The sequence below is a fragment of the Plectropomus leopardus genome, chromosome 19 (genome assembly GCF_008729295.1).
Source record: "Plectropomus leopardus isolate mb chromosome 19, YSFRI_Pleo_2.0, whole genome shotgun sequence".
Taxonomy (NCBI): domain Eukaryota; kingdom Metazoa; phylum Chordata; class Actinopteri; order Perciformes; family Serranidae; genus Plectropomus; species Plectropomus leopardus.
The window spans coordinates 6,072,537-6,087,744 of NC_056481.1; the positions used below are offsets into that span (position 1 = coordinate 6,072,537).

The 15,208-nt window shown below is 37.8% G+C and overlaps 1 pseudogene; it reads right to left on the bottom strand.

Moving 5' to 3' along the window:
• The window catches only part of LOC121959188, a 49,922-nt pseudogene extending 38,766 nt beyond the window's left edge, over positions 1-11,156 (bottom strand).
• Between the last annotated feature and the right edge of the window lie 4,052 nt (positions 11,157-15,208).

Consider the following 15,208-nt stretch of genomic DNA (forward strand, 5'->3'; position numbering starts at 1 on the left):
ATAAAAAAGGGGAAATTACCATATAAATAATATATATTATATTTATATATAATAATATTTACAGATAATGAAAAGCATGAAACAAAAAAAAGTCAAATTCTTGATTTACATATTCAAACGTTACAAAGAAAACAAGCATTTCCTATAATATTGAACTTCTCCCTCAAATTCACACTGTGTATGACTGAATGAAGGTGTATTAAATGGTGAAATTTACCAGTGACCAAAGTCATGCAGCTAAACTAGCTATATATTTAGCATTTCCTTAATTATATATCAAAAATTATGTTACACAAAAAAGAACTTTTTAGCACTTTCTAGGGGCCATTTTCTTGTTTTGTTTGGGTTTTTTAAAATTTTCTTTCTGTTTTTAACTTATGTTCAGGTAATTTTATTACATTCTCATAATTTTTTTTTTAATAATTTCATGCCATTTTCTTGTTGTTAGTTGCTCATCACCCTCTTCCCAACGATATCAAGACAGCTTGCCCAGGATTTAAAGGGTTAACTGCTTTTTCATATCACCACTTTACTCCAAAAACATGCATTTTAGTTTACTTTAACATTCATACCCTCTTCCAAAGTTTTTACAATTTTTGGCCGAATAAAAATTAACGAGTGCACAGATCTCACCCAGCTAAAGGTGGTTTATTTTGGAAAGGACTTTATTTAAAACTTGAAGGCAGACCTGCAGGTTTTATGTACTGGGTAGTATATAAAACCTCTCCCTTCCGAAATAAGTCCCACTCCCACATCCTGTTTCATGACGAAGCATGTCTAACTACATTAGAAAATCAATATGTAAAGACGTTTCTCAGGACCATGAAGAATATGTCCTTTCTGCTCTGCAAATATTTTCCTGTAGCATCAAAAAAAGTCTTAAAAAAATCAATCAATGGGTTAAATCTGTTTTAAAAATCTTGGGAAATGCTTGAAAGCCTCAAAAGAGAGTCCACGGAGATACATTTTCAAGTGTTTTCACACACAGACTCATAACACCAGCATTAGAAAAAAAAAATCCTCATATTTTTGGCTGATATGGTTATATAAATCCAGACAGCCCAGTGAGATATTATAGCGTTGGTAGAAAATGTGGTGCAAAGGGAGCGAGGAGTGAAACTATTTACAACTCTATCGTTGTATTTAAAACTCGGAGGAACATGTCATTCCTGTATTCGGGGCCGGGTTACATCCAACGGCAGCAGCAAGCGAGCGCCAAAAGTACACACACATACGCACGGTTAAATCTGACCTCTCGTTGCAGCTGGTGCAGCTTCACAATAAATAATGTACACATGTATGGTAAAACTGTTTGTGTTGATGTTTGTGCTTTGGTTAAATCTGGTGCCCGATACAGGCACTAGGTGGTCCCCCAAACATGTTCCAATTCACAAAATAAATGATTCACACTGTTTTTTTTTTTTTTAACTTTTGCTGAAAATAAAATGTCTGTGTGCATATAAAACATCAAAAGATGCTTTTATCAAACAAAGTGCCAAGGGAGGAACCCTAATGTCCTCAAATCCCCAAAATGTCCCGCGTAGCCATGACTACATGCTGGTGAGACATTTTGCAAAAGTGGCCGTCGGGCAAAGAAGGCTGAGTATCCCTGATCTACAGTTTAGTTTTTGCTTCTCTTCAGTTTACTGCATTGTGCACCAGTTGGGCTAATGGGAGCTAACTAGCGGAGAAAACTAATTTGAAAATTACAGCTAGTAACGCCGTCCTGACCCAACAACGCTGCTGAATCTGAATCTGAATCTCAAAAACTGTATTGATCCCCGGGGGGAAATTGTGGTTCGTCTGATGCCAGCATAGAGTATTATCACAAGTAGAAATAAGAACCAGCACAAGTATATAACACAAAATACAAATACAGTGAGAGTAAACAATTAGCACTGTATGTAATATTTAAAACAGAGAGTGCACAGTATGCTGAGTATGTAAGTGTATCAAAATATAAATGTAAGAAATAAAGTGATAGACATTGGAGGTAATATGTGAATATTTAAATTACAATATGCTCACTGAGTTAATGGCATTAAAAGGCCTCTTGTATTTTACGTCATATTGCATTTTTTTCTTAAAAATTACCCGAGAATTTACAAGTTTTTGGGTGTCAGAGTATTCAAAGCAAAATTAACCAAACTTACAGCCCTAGTTTGATGGCCAAAATTTGCCACCCACGGTCCTGAAAGACACACAACTGAAGAGGTCCACAGTAATTCCTTCACTATTAAAATCCAGCCGCTCCCATTTGGAGTTATGTCACGCTTTCCACCGCTGCTCCAAACCTCTCCTCACTCAGAATGACAAGTGAAATGTCAGACTGCAGCGAACAAGGCCAGAGTTTAAACTCTGCCACCCAATTAATTGGAACACACACTCTAAACACAGCCAACATACAGTATGAGAAACTTGGACGTCGGCCTCGTTTCGGACGCTGGGAATTCAGCAGCTTTTCAACGTCAGCACTTGACAAATGTGACTTTATTTTCTTAAACTTCTTTTTTTCTTAATGGTCTTGTTGGATCAACAAACCCAAGCCTAATGTAGGGAAAAATGCTAATCACTAACGTAAAAAAAAAAAAAAGGCATTCATGGAATTTAAACACATTATTATTATTCCATACATTAACATCTGGATCTTGATTTGTAGTAACAGAAAGAAGCTGCCACACAGACTGCTGTAACAGAAATACGGATCAGGAAATCCAGATCATATCGACACCGCTGCTTTCTAACACAAATCCCCACTGGGTCACTGCTTTTATGATCAAGAGCCATTTTTTATTACCATTACAGAACGTCCTTTTAAACAAGGCCAGTTTTATGAAGAGGGAAACCCCTAATTTAATGTGATTTTTCAGTTTTTCTAGCCGAGCAGACTCTTTTTATTTGCCCTCTCATGGTTTTAACTCTTTGAGTTAAAAAATTGGTTTGATTTCTTTCAGAAACATGGGGAGAAGGCAAGGAGCAAGTTAACAACACATGGCCCAAAACATAGCATAGAAATTTGTAAAAAAAAAAAAAAAAAAAGCTACAAGAAAATTACTTGAAAATATGCATCAATAAATAAAGAAATAAAATAATATAAAAGTTATAAAACTAAAAACAAACCAGAAAATTACCTCAAACAAAGAAGGGAGGATTTTTAGAAAAATGAGGAAAAGAGTCCATTTATAATTTAAATTATTTTATATTTAAATTTATGTTACAGACAAAATCTAATAAAATACATAAAATAAACATTTTTTTTTTAATTTTGAGCATTTAAAAAAAAAGTCATTCTCTTGTTTGCTTTAGATTTTTACTTTTATTTTCCTTTGTCTATTTGAATTTGTTTCTGTAACAAAAAATATTATAAATATAAATGTAGCATTGTGGACATTTTTCCCTATTTTTTGGACAATTTTCTACTTATCGTCCTGTCATTTTTAAATACTATTTTTTTTCAGTTATATTCCTCTAAACCTATACCGATGTGCTGCAAAATTGTGGGATATTTCTTGCCAAGTATGTCACTGCCGTTTTGCCCCATGTTTTTGAAAGAAATCACACCAGTTTGCTCAGGTTTCAAAGGGTAAAATGCTTGTGAAAGGCGTCTGAACGCAGCACAAGAACACTGATATGGATCCAGGTTTCAAAGTATCAAAGAAACACATTTAAGGAGAAGCCACAAACTCAACTTTACGCAAAAGATTTTCTGATACATTTGATACTTTTTTATTTCCTCGATTTTTACTTGTTTTTTTTCCCAAAGTTGTGGACCACATGAAAAGCCTCGTTGCGTGTGCTGAATGCAATCATGTTTGTTTGTATCTGGATAAATATGCGTGTGGCCGAGTTGGCGACACATAACCCCTGTGTTTAACAGGTCACACATGTTTTTACGGAGGATAATTAACCCATTAAGGGATCTGGTGAGGGCTAATCTAACCGGTCTACAGACATCAAACAGGAACTGCGGCCTGGTCTAGACAGGTGAAAGCGGGGCGTTCGGTAACCCGAGTAGCCCCAAAACATAATACGGACTCCTCTGTAGTGTGGACCTTTGCTTTAGTCCACAGTGTTTGTGCTTGACCTCCTTGTTCACTCCGAGTGTCCATTTCCACAACAAAAGCCTAACAGGTTGTATGTGATTATACGGATACACCGCTGAGAAATGTGCAGTGAAATGTAACACTGACTGACGGGGCGATTGGGTTGTTGGGTGTCAGTTTCCTGTTTAACAAAAGGTACCGAATTCACAGAGAGTCTCCGGCACAAAAAAGTGAGAGACATTTTTTTCAAGGAGCTAAAATAATGTTCAAAGCTAAACGTACAACACCACAAAAAAAAAAGAGTTAAAAATGAATATATAAAGTTGTTACCAAGTTTTGAATAAATGCAGATGGTGTGGCAGAACTTTTTGGAGGTCTTAGGACACATAAAAGTGAAGTTTAAAGCTACCAATGTTTCATGCTCTGACAGCCATGGTGCTGTCAAAACTGGAAATTTTATCCCCCTCAATAAATCACAGATTTTTGCATCATAGCTTAGGGTGTGATGGAAATTCCCACAACGGGCCAGTATAATTTTGTTGGAAAAAAAAAAAAGTGAAGGAGATGTTGCCACGTCACATTAAGAGCTTAGAGGTGTTACAGTACACATTCCCATAGGGACACGGAGACGAGTGATTCATGCCGAGGACACATATCAGCCTCGACAATAAACAAAGAGTCTCCAGAGACGGAAGCTTCTGCGATTTAAGTATTCACTGCAGCTAATGAATGGAATCGCATAATTCAAGCAAATTGGACACAGTGATTAGTCACAGAAAATCTGTCCTTGTTTTGCACAAACACCAACATTTTTTTTTTTATTTTTAAAGGATGAATTACTGAGTATTCAACATGTAGTGGAAGCTCTGAGCTGCTTCTGAGCATCTGGGAATTTGTTCTTGACACATTACAAATTGTGTGTTTCAAACAGGGTTCTCACACATTTTTACCAGTGAATTTTCAAACCTTTTCCGCAGTTTTACCATAAAATTTCACCCCACTTTCATGACTTCAAGAAGTATTTCAATGAGGGCTCTCTATAAAACTAGATACAGCAGAAAGACATAAATACAGTACTATTGAAATTGGTGCTTCATGACCACAGAAAACATTGAAAAGAGGTAGAAAACCTACAATTACCAGAATGCACTGCACTATACCTGCTGGTGGGTGACTTAATGTGGAATGGTCCGTGCAAAACAATAGCGGTTTGCGGGAAGCAAACAGTCTGGTGTTATAGCTTAACAGTACATTTCTGAAAACATTTGAGGCAAGAAATAGGCAACTCAGTGACAGAATCTTGGTTCATATTTGACCAGCGCTGCTTAGTTTTACTTTTTCCATCTCCATTTTTTCAGCCTTTGTTTTCACTGTGGCAGTATGACCCCCGCTTCCTGTTCAAAAACTCTCATCATTATGGTGCAACATGGCATTAAAATACATTTCTGAAAAAAAATGGGGAAGAAATAGGCAGTTCAGTGATATTATTTTGATTTATTTTTGATCAGCACTGCCTAGTTTCACAGTTTCAGTCCAACTCCGAGAGACTCAGGGCGGGGTCCGTCTCTTGATCTGTGTCTACACTCTTTGTTTCTGTGGTGGCAGGCAATGCGGAAATGCATTAGCGCAGCCTGTAGTTCAAGCAACAGCCCGAGAGCCAGTGAAACTCTGCCAGATTAGCTGTTTTGTATCAATTTGTGTCATAAATCAGAGTTTAGCCAGGGGTAGGAGGGATATCTAGCCACTAGTTTAATGACCAGGAAGTTTACCTTGCGCATCTAAACAGACTTCTCTGACTGTTTATTCAGAGCTGGTTGAAAATCACTAAAAATGCCATTAACTGAAGTAGTTTAAAATGTGTGTGTGGGCCTACATACCAATACATCTGTATTTAAAGAATGCGTACTTCCACCATGTTTTCAGATAAGCACACTGCTACCGCTTGCTAAAGTTACTCTGTCTTTAGTCATCCCACTGTCAACTCGCTGCATATGCCAACAGGCCAGACCAGCACATATGGGTATTTTGCAAAATGCCAAGGCCACGCCCCTTTTGGGGGGATAGAAAACAAAGATCCTGTAGCTGTCAGTGTCATTTGCCATGTGTTTGGGTTTTAATTTTATACAAGTTTGAAGGGTTTCCCACATTTTCATTTATTTGTGGCGGGCTGCCAGGTTTAAAACACCTACTGCCACAAAAAGATGTTCTACTTTTCAAACTGGAGTGTTCTTCGAGTACTAATCATTTGGTTATTTAAAGCACCACACTCTCAGAGCGCAGAGCGTACTCTAGGCACAGACAGAGCAGCAAAACATCAGGAGCCATGAAAGTGAAACTTAACCGTTCATTGCGCTGGTTCTAAAAGTTTGCATTCACTCTCTCTGCACTCTGCTTCTCCTCTCATCCAATTGTCTGATCAGCCCTGACCGGATCAACTGATCAGTTATCAATACCGCAACTCAAACTGCTGTTGAGGGATAAAAATAACTCATGATGAGCTTCACCTGTGCTGTTTTTACAGACCAGCATAAAAAATGTCACAATTAAGAGAGGGGGCACAGAATGAAAACATCACAACAACAGCTGACACCATCCACCCCTGCCCCCTGTATTTCACACAACACTAGACATGTTTGGGGACATTCTGTTAATTTCAAACTATTTCCAGGCCTGGAAAACAGTTTTTCTAATTTAATTACTTTTCCAGAAATTTCATGACCATTAGACTCCTTTTTTAAACATTTGCGCAACATTGAAATCTTCACCAGCACACTAACTGTGGCTCATATCCAAGATTGCTGCCACGTTTGACGACGGGCCGTTTCAAGCCTTATTTCCTGGTTTTGACAAGCACAAAAACAACCCGACAGTACACGACCTCGAGCCAGCAACTTCAAATGAACGCGACTCAATCAAAAACTACCACAAAAGCCGTCAACAGGAAGACTCTGAGACGTTGTCGAGGAGAGCTGACGAGATGAACCCCTGCAGATCGGGCCGCGCTGTTGTAACAGTTATTTATTCCTCTTTTCAATTCAAGGGTGCCTCTGTTTTAAAACGGACAGCATTAAGGGGAACCGGCACTAAGGTCCGTCCTTGGAGGCACGGTCCAAATTCCAGAGAATCTTGGCAACTCCTCGGGATAGATGGGACCCTCATGGATATAAAACCCCACAATGGATGAATAGGTAAACAGAAGGGTGTGAAAGAGTGATGGCGAAAAGAGAATGTTCACTCTCAGAGAGGCACAAAGAGGGAGGTGTGTGAGCGGGAGATGGGAGAGAGCCAGAGTGTTTGGGGAGGAGGGGGAGGAGGGCACGGAGGGAGTTGTCAGTTAGGGAGAGTAAAAGTTTTGTCTCCAGGCTTTTAGAGGGTGCTGTGTGTAGTGTTAACTCAATCAAAAGGTGAATTATACCTCCCGAGACACTCAGGTAACCTTTCATTATGGCCCTAATCCTTCTTAATAACAGAGCTGCAATGTCGGCAATGCCCCATTAGACAGAGAACCACTGAGAGGGAGAGCCATTATTCCCCACAGGCCCGGTGGAAATGTGAACACACAGCGCTCACTCACACACACTCGCCGTGACAGATGAAATCAATCACAAATTCGAGTTGAGCGAGGAAAACGCAGCATACACTTCTCCATACGGAGATAGAGACGGCAAATGTGTCTTTATGTGAGTTCCTGTAAAGTTTCACCTCTGTCAGGTCAAGCTGAAACTGAAGCTATAAAAGCAGATTCAGACTAATACTGATATTTGGAAAAAGGGATCAAAAAGACTGTAAACTTGTTTTCTTAACCCTAAAAAGTGTGTTAAAAACACACTTGATATAAAGCTTTGATGTACTCATTTTGATTTCAGTGCAGTTTACTCATAACACAATGAAATATTGTTGAAAATCTATCCTGTTGCAGTATAATATTTATTTTGAAAAAAATAAGTATTTTGCACTTACTTAACCTCTTAACACCTATTTCCTTTCATTTTTGCTGTCAAGTAGGAGACATATTCATTATTTTGTTTCAGCTTATTTATTTTGATATTTTTTCTGTATGATTTATTAACTGAAAACAAATTACACTGTATAAATTACAGTATTTGGCTGCACTGAATGACTTTTTTATGACTGACACAGCATGGGTTTGAACAGACTAGAGACGGCACATATTTGCATTAAGTTTGGCTTTCTGATTGTGATTTTCCATGACTTTTCCAGGTTTTCCATGACCGTGGGAACCCTGAATTAAGACATTCAGTGTATTATTTATGTGCATAAACTGTGTTATCAATTAAATTATTTATTTGTATAAGCAAGTAAAATTGAGGTCTGAGTTTAATGGTTTAGTTTTCAATAATTTTTTTTCAAGAAAGTAATTAAATGTTATAAAAAACTTCTCCAAAAGTTACAAAGTGAAAAATGACTATTTACTGAAAAAACACTCATCACAGAGATTACAGGGTTCTTTAGCAAAGTACTAACAGTCAAATAAATAAAATTAGTTCTAAGTAGTTATATGAGGCATTATTTTAAAAGAAAGAAAATGTGTTGCAACTTGGTTAAAATCCTTAATACTGAGGAATTATCCTTGTCTCGTTTCCCAGCCTAATCAACCTACAAACCGTGACTCCACCATGGCCCTGACCAACTTAAAGGCAGTCAACCCTAAAATGTACAACAAAATGAGCAGCCCGATAACATCTAATGAAAACAGGCCTAATGTAGTGTAATAAATCAACAGGTTGTCCAAATAACTTCATCCAGCAGCAACAACTCGGCTGCTTAAAGTCGAGATGTTAAATAAAGATTTTGTGGGCTGTGTGGACTAATCTTTATCAGTGATGAAGTAGCAGTCTGGATCAAAAGTTGGATAAACACAATATATCATCATGGCGATGTAATGACTAATAACAATATACAGAAGTTGCACCTTAGAGGGGTATGAATTAATTTTAATTTCTCCACTTTAACTTACTTCAGTTTTAGTATTATTTTATGCTTAATAGTTTTGTCTTTGTTAAAAAAGTGTTTTAATTTTGTTTTGTTTGGCACGTTTTATCTCCCATATATAGGCAGGAGTGGAATGTCACTAAGTACATTTACTCAAGTACTCTACTTAAGTACAAATTTGAGATACTTGTAAAAGTTTATACAAGTACAGCTGCAACAAACAGTCGATTATCAATTAGTCCACTGACAGAAAATTGATTGCCAGCTTTTGTAATAATTAAGTATTTTTCATTTACATAATTTTTAAAGTTTTTCTGGGTTTTTTTTCTTTTTGGGGGGGGGGGGTTATTATTTTGTGTTTGATAGTTTTAAGTTTTTTTTTGTCTTTTAAATAATTTTGAGTTTATTGGGCGTTTTGCTTGTTTTTTAAGATTTTTTTTTCTGAATTGGGTTCTTTCTATACTTTTAGTCATGTTCCTCATTATTCCCACTCTTACTCAATTAACATTTTCACTGCAGGACTTTGACTTGCAGCAAATTATTTTCAAGGGGTTCTAACTGTACTTTTACTTTAGTAAAGAAACGGCACACTTTATCTGCCACTGTGTTGGGTGATGTCAGTTAATTTGGGACATCAGGTAAAATGGGACAAATAAGGTTTCCCATCTTGGGCTTTTAAAATATCAGCAGCCAAACATATTCTTGAGTTGCAGCTAAAATTGCACTTTAAATTAAACAGTACTTTTATTGGTTTGAGGTAACTCTTATGGCCAAGGCGGAGAGTCAAATATACATTAATCCACTTGCAAGAAAGACATGTGGAATGATGATTTTGTCATGTTGGCAAAAGGAGTACTGCTAAAATAGTACGGGCAAGCTATAACAACAAAAATAATTGTAGAGTGTTGCTCTTTACTTTGTATTTGACTTATCAATATATACTTTGCAACAATGATGATTGATGATTGAGTAATTATTGCATTTAGGTGAAATAGGGCAAAAAATTAAGATTAAAAAAAAAAAAAAATTGGACATTTTTCTGCAGTGAAAACATGTTTTTAGGCTACCAGATGCCATCAAATTATAATTTACGCTACTTTGTGCCACATTTTGGGTGTTTTTATCACTTGAAAATATTAATTGTAATGCTGTACGTCTTAATCCATAGTCTAAATTTCCCAGTTTCTAAATTATTTTACTTATCAACATTTTTTTTCAAAGAAATATAGCAATGGCGAGTTATAAAAGTAAAGAACTGTGCAGAGTTTCAGGGGGTTTTCTTCGTTACCTACCAAATTAGTGTCACAAGTCACCTGACTTAAGCATTTAGGTTTACTTACCTGTACCACTCCAGTCCGTAGTCGTAGTTGCGGTCGAAGAAGTGTGGCTCCGCTCCCACGGCTCTAATGTCCGGATGAACCCGGAGAAACTCCAGCAGAGCCCGGGTGCCTCCTTTCTTCACCCCGATGATGAGAGCCTGGGGCAGCTTCTTGCTCCCCTCCCCGAGCGGACTCACTTTACCTGCGAACCTCGGCGACACTTTTCTGGACGCGACCAAATCCGGAGGCGGCAACATGAAAGACTCCAAAACCTGCCCCGCGCGCTCATCCGCGAGGACCCGCGAGGAGCCCCTGGCGGCCCCGTAGCCCTCGAGCTCCGACCCGGCGGTCCATTCGTACGCGACTCTTTTACTCCTCAGCGACCTAAAGTCCTCGGAGAACCGGCTGGAGGACGCCTTGACCGGGGAGGAGGTGCTGCAGCGGTCGGTGAGGCAGTGCAGGAGGAGAAGAGAGATGAAGAGGGAACACAGCATGACCGCCGCTCGCCTGGAGGTGCCCCGGGAGTCCAGTTTACGGATGCGGCTAAAAGCCATACCAGTCCCTGGGTGGTTGGTGAAGGAGCCGCAGCCATGCTAGGCACACATTACCGAGTCTTTTGGCCATGAAGAAACCGAGTCATCCACAGTGGGGCTGCTGTGGATAACACCTGTCTCCTCCCAAAAAAAGAAAGGTAAATAGGCTAATACCTGCTGCACACAGGTGAGCACGCCCGAACTGACCGAAAAGAGCCGAAATTACGGCCCACAGGTGCTTCCCGACGGTGTGGCAACGATTTATGCACCCAGGTAACACAGTTCCCTCTTTCTTCTTCTGTGCAGGATGCTTCCACGAGCCCTGATGTACCACCCGCACGTGTATAGAGTTGTAAACTTGTCTCGCATGTCAGGTTGGTTGACAGGCACCTCCCTGACCAATGAGATGGAGAGAGAAGCACACAGGAGCCAATTATATTACAGGTGGGCGGGGACACTCAGACACTCATTTCAGCTAAGCAAGAGGGAATTTTCTTGCAAAAATTAAAGTTGCAGAGTACGAATTTTGGGGCCACACCGAGGAAAAAAAACTTTTTTGAATGAAGTCGAAATATTATGAGAAAAAATCGTAATATTTTGAGGAAAAAAAGTAGAAATATTATGAGAATATACTATACTATAATTTTATGAGAAAAAAATAACTTTATTTATTTTGTTTTTTTTACATGATTTAACTTTAACGTTAAATCGAGTGTACCCAAAACACTTCTATTAGGCCAACAGTACCCAAAAAGGCTAAAAATAGTTTACCCAAAGTGCACCTTAACAGACACTATCCGTTTCTTTCTAGCACTGTCTTTTAACCCCATAGCTTCTGTGGGGTCAGAGAGCGTATCCCACTGAATAACAGCTTGAAAATAAAGAAGTACAATCTGTAGTTTAAGTAACACTCATGAATCGATAAAGAGAACTGGATACAGTGTTTGAGAGGGGGCCTTGTTCAGAAAGTTGCTCAGTGGCGCACAAAGCCAAAAACTTTCAACTGCCGTGAATAAATTACCCAAATGACCAGCACTGCTTATGTATAACTGGGCCCATAGAGCCCATAACTGGAATAGGAATGCATTGATTTAATCCTGCGGCTCTTTTAGATATCCAAATGTTATTGAACCAAATGGATCAGATCCTGATGGGTTGTGATGGGGTTACATCAGTTCTTTTACGACCCACATTGTTATAATAAAAGCTGGTTGAAAATCTGTAAACTATCCCTTTAAATACACAATAATGAATAAAGAGACACCATACAAACACTTTTAAACTTGCAATGTAGACAAATATACATATATAAATACATTTTTTAAAGATCTTTTATTTAATTGGCATTCTCCTTGAGATCAACTTCTCTTATTTTAATCACGACTTGTACGCAAGAGTGAACATATACAGTATAAGTATAGACACTGACTTTACACACAATACAGTACATCAAAAATATGCTAAAAATCATGCTTAGACGTGCTAAAAACCAAACACACAGCACTTACAAACAAACAGACAGAAGCTGCCGTCAAGCTCAATTGTTATTTTTTTTATAGATATGTTTGTTTAGTGCATCATCCCCAGATTTTTCCACTGTAGCAGCTTGTTTTTAAACGCCAGAATTATTCCTCAGATCTACAAAACACTCGAGGGACCGTTTCTCCACATGCAGCTGAACGCAGGCCACCAAAGAAGACGCCCCTCCACCGTGAACCCTTTTTTTATGACACGCAGAAGAACAAAAAAAAGCGAAATAATGATAAGGGGGCACATTATTTCTTTACAAGTGAACAAGAACAGAACCAAATGTTTCACATCTGCTCCTTGCCTTTTGGGTATTAGCATGAGAATGTGCAGGCAGTGCTTCAATGCTGCACAGCTCACTGCCCGAGAAAGAGGATGGAGACCTCAACACTGGGCTGGACTACCAGTGCCAGATGTCCCCCCGTGTTTTCGAAACAATGCAAGGGGTCGTCCCCGCATTTAACAAATCACACCCCGTGACTTTTCTGTGTCTTGTGGCACTGGAGAGATGCTCGACCCCCTCAAACACACTGTGATGACACCCAGCATTCCCTCACAGAGGTCAAATGGCTTCACAGTCGCGTCTTATCAAATACAGACAGAATCATGGTGCTTAAAGAAGTTACGTTGTTGTTTTTTGTCTTCACAAATTGAATGCTAAAACTTCCTAGAATCTCTGTCGGCACACTTTATTTATTTATGTATTTAAACAGTTATGAAAGGGACAATCTGACTGCATAGCTACAAAGAGGTTCCCAACCTCCTGGTCTGGGCCCCTGCAGAGGTCATAAGATGAATCCGAGAAGTCAGACATGATTAACGTGAAAGGGCAGAATCCAAAACAAATTTCTTATTTTCCCAGATTTCTCTGGTCATTCATTTAAAAGTGGAATAAAAAGTTTAATAAGCACTCAGGTCTTTTACTTAACCCTTTGAAACCTGGATCGACTTATTCGACGTTCAGACACCTTTCAAGCATTTAAACCTTTGAGCCCCTGAGCATGTTAGTTTTATTTCTTCTTCAAAAACATGGGATTGAAGAAATGGGAAACATAGTAACAATGGCTCCACAAACTGCAAGATTTTTTAGATTTCCAACATTATTTTTAAAAAAGCTAAGGAATAAAATAAAAAGAAAACTATACTTCTAATTATCATAGTTGCATATTTAACATTATGTTTCAGAAACTTTATTACTTTTAAGCACTTTTCCCAGTAATTTTCCTATTTGGGTTTTTTTCTTTTTTTGTTTCTTTTCTTTTTTTGTTCCTGATTTTCAATTTTTGTGTGTCTTTTTATCAGTTTCTTGCTAAATTTTGGGTAATTTCTTTTTAAGTTGCTAGGTGCCTTCTTTCCATGTTTTTGAAAGAAATCAATTTGCTCAGGTTTCAAAGGGTTACGCCAAAGGTGTAATGCTATAGTACAAAAATACTCATTAAAACGCAGCCGGCCACCAACACAGTTACACATTGATGTTTGGTTGAATTTATGACGTCCAGTGACCAAAATGTCAGAACGTCTAATGCCAGCGGCAGTTTGACGTAGAATAGTGAAGATAGATGAGGTTATTTTGTTGGTGTTTAGTTGTGTTGTTATATATATATATATTTTTTTTTTTGATAGAAAGTTTATATGTAGAATAAACTTTCATTCTGTTGTTTTGCATCTTTTCACTAAGCAGGAATTCCAGCTGCAATTTTTACGGACATTTTTCAGCTTTATTGCTGAAAACGTTTGTCAGAAAAGAAATCAAAAAGCAGTCAAATGTAATAAATAGTGTTGGAAAGTAACTAGTTACAGTAACTAAATTACAAAATAAATGTAATATTATTCATTTACAGACGCTGAGATAAAATATGTCATGAAATTACAGTTACTAATCAAAATGTTGGTGATTGCAAAGAGGTTACATCTGAATATATTCTTTTTGCCCTAAAGCTTAGATGGCAAATAAAACTTTCATTGTGTCGCTTTGCACTCAGGGAGGTCTTATTTCGGCAAAGCCTATTTTTCAGCTTTACTCCCCAATTTAAAACATTTGTTAGAAAAGTAATCAAATGTCATAAGTACAATTGTTTTTATATTTTAAAAGGGTAACTAATAAGTATTCTAAGTATTGTATTTTTATAATTTTTTGTGATTTTTTTACTTATTGACAGTACAGCTGAGGAGAGACAGGAATGTTGAGAGACGGAGGACAGATTACATGCAGCAAACGGCCGCAAGTCGAAAATGAACCCGGGGCCGCTGCAAAGGACTGAGCCTGTAAGAGACGCACACTCGACCAGGTGAGATTGAAGTCGCCCCGTAAAACTGTTTTTTTACAAGTTAAAGTTCTTTATTTAAAAATTTCACTGATGAAAAGTGTAAAAGTATTCATTATGCAGAAAGGCCACTGTTATATTGAGTGTTATATTACTATACATTCTGTTTTATATAATTAGATCATTTTATTGATGCATTATTAGTACTCCCTTCCTCACCACCCTGTGAGTGTGATACTATTATTTATTAGAAATATTTGATTCATTTTATTGATACATCAGTACATCAGCAGTATTTAAATGTTGCAGCTGGTCAAGGTGAAGCCACTTTTACCTGCTTTTTATATTCTTTGGTAGTTTAATCTTCAAGTAGTGTATCATATTTAATAAAATTATGATCAGTGCCGAGGGTTCAGGCATGTCCTGACTGAAGTGAAGTGCTATTATTGGCATGATGTTATGGTCGAATGAATAAGAAACCTTTATTGCCCCGAGGGAAAATTACTTTGGACAAGGGAGCATAAAAGAGTGTTAAAAACAATCACTATTATTAACAATCACACATAACA